The sequence below is a fragment of the Artemia sp. Qi Xiang Cuo genome, chromosome 5 (assembly GCF_049724085.1).
Source record: "Artemia sp. Qi Xiang Cuo chromosome 5, ASM4972408v1, whole genome shotgun sequence".
NCBI lineage: Eukaryota > Metazoa > Arthropoda > Branchiopoda > Anostraca > Artemiidae > Artemia > Artemia sp. Qi Xiang Cuo.
This window is the reverse complement of record NC_142798.1, coordinates 13,428,403-13,430,944: the sequence shown is the minus strand read 5'-3', so window position 1 is coordinate 13,430,944 and position 2,542 is coordinate 13,428,403.

Here is a 2,542-nt window from a genome sequence, read left to right as displayed (position 1 = left end):
AGAAGGCGTTGTCGTAGAAACTTCAAAAAAAGGCTCATTCGATTGGAAATTACAGGGCTAGTGCCTTTTTTAATAGTCGAAAGTGATTGGAGTGTAAATAGCCCACCTTCCCTCCCCCCACGCCGATCATTTCCCTAAACTCGTCCTCTCAAAATTTTGAGATAGCCATTTTGTTCAGCGTGGTTGATTTCCAGATAGAAAATATATTTTTGAGCAAGACACTCCCCCACAACCCTCAGGGCCAGGGTTTTAAGTTATGCCCTGGGGGCATATAAGGTTTTCATAGAAGCCGTTGTTGTAGAAACTTCAAAACAGGCTCATTCGATTGGAAATTAAAGGACTAATGCCCATTTTAATAGTCGAAAGTGATTGGAGTGCAACTAGCCCCACCCCCCGGCGCCCATCATTTCCCTAAACACATCCAATCAAAATTTTGAGATAGCCATTTTGTTCAACGTAGTTGATTTCTAGATAAAAAATATGTTTTTGAGGAGGACACTCCCCCACAACCTTCACGGCAAGGGTTTTAAGATATGACCTGGGGTCATATAAGGTTTTTATAGAAGGTGTTGTCGTAGAAACTTCCAAAAAGGCTCATTCGATTGGAAATTTAAAGGAAAAGGGCTCTTTTTAATAGTCGAAAGTGATTGGAGGGCCCCTAGCGCCCCCCCCCCCTCCAAGCTCATCATTCTCCCAATCACATCCAATCAAAATTTTGAGATAGCCATTTTGTTCAACGTAGTTGATTTCCAGATAGAAAATATATTTTTGAGGAGGACAATCCCCCACAACCCTCAGGCCAAGGGTTTTAAGTTATGCCCTGGGAGCATATAAGGTTTCTATAGAAGGCGGTGTCGTAGAAACTTCAAAAAAGGATCATTCGATTGGAAATTCAAAGGGCTAGTGCCCTTTTTAATAGTCGAAAGTTATTTGAGGGCAACTAACCCCCCTCTCAAGCCCACTTTTCCCCCAAACACATCCAATCAAAATTTTGAGACAGTCATTTTATTAAACGTAGTTTTAAGTTCTGGAAATTAGGTCTTTGAGGATGACAACTCCCCCACAGCACAACCCTCAGGGCAAGAGTTTTAATTTAAGGATTCTCCGAATCCTTCCCATTATTTCTTATCGAAGGGATGCTCGTATAAACTTTGGAGAGGTCTCATTTGACTGAAAATTAAAAGTTCTTGTTCACTTTTTAAGAGTCAAAAGAGATTGGAGGGTGACTAGCCCCCCCCCCTCCTCCACGCCCGAAATGCACCAGATAAAAATTTTGAGATATATAATTTGTTAAAAATTTCTGATAACAAAAACTCCGGTGTCGACACAGCCCCCCAGGGCCCGGGAGTAGTCATTGTAAGTTATGCCGTGGGGCATAAATTACTAAAGGTGGTTTTTAACTTATGGGAAGCGGTTTTGTATGGGAAGAACACATAGGAAATATATTATAATTATCCAATTATAAGGTTAAAATACATACTCTTAGATAGATGTAAAATTGCCTTGGCACACAAAATCCTATTAAGGTCAATTCCAAACAGTCGTGATCCCTTTGTGTCAGCAAGTGAAATGGTCTAAACCCCCTTATTGAAGCTATTTTTTAAATCTATTCATTGTTGTCAGTCGCTGTCCACAAGTTATGCAAGCTCTCTATTTTTCATATATAAGGTTTTTATCAAATAGGTAATCGTATAGACTTTGAAAAAAGCCTCATTGGATTTAAATTGAAAGTTCTAGATCCGTTTTTTAAAGTCAAGAATAATCGGACAGTAAGCTACCCCCCCATCCCATAAAAACTTAAAACTTTTTGCAATCAAAAACGAACAAAAATTAATTTAAAAAAAAACTTTCCGAAAAATAAGTTTTTCAAAGAAAAGTGAATGCCATTTTAAACTTAAGCTCAGGAGATACAAATACCTGTTACAATTCAAACTCAAAACGACCAGAAATTACTATTAAAGAATAAATGAAACCCAAAACGAACAGAAATTAAATAAATAATCATAGGAAAAAACATACAACAGGTAATAATATAAAAGAATAAATAGATCATAAAGCGAGTAACGCTTAGATTGAATATGAAAATCAAGCTTAAAACGAAAACAAATATTTTTCTATTAAAGTATAAATGAAACTTGAAACGAACAGAAATTAAATAACAATCAATGCGAACAAACATACAATATATTTTAATGTAAATGAATAAATAAATCTTAAAACGAGTGAAACTTAAATTGAATATGCAAATCAAGTTTGAATCGAATAAAAATAACTACAAACAAAAGTTTGGGTATCGCCTCACTGCAGAAGCCTAAAACCTACTGCGTCATTGGCACTTTACTGAAAACGAACTATATTACAAATGTTTTCTTTTGTACTTAATATTGAAAATAAATATTAAAATTAGAGTAAAATTTTGAACTGATGAGCTTTTAGCAATTAATATCATTATGCATCAAATATTCAGTTTAATTTATTAGTTCTTTTCAAGATTAGTCAAGACAAATGTAGTTTCAAAGTAGCAAGGCCATAGGGAATATGA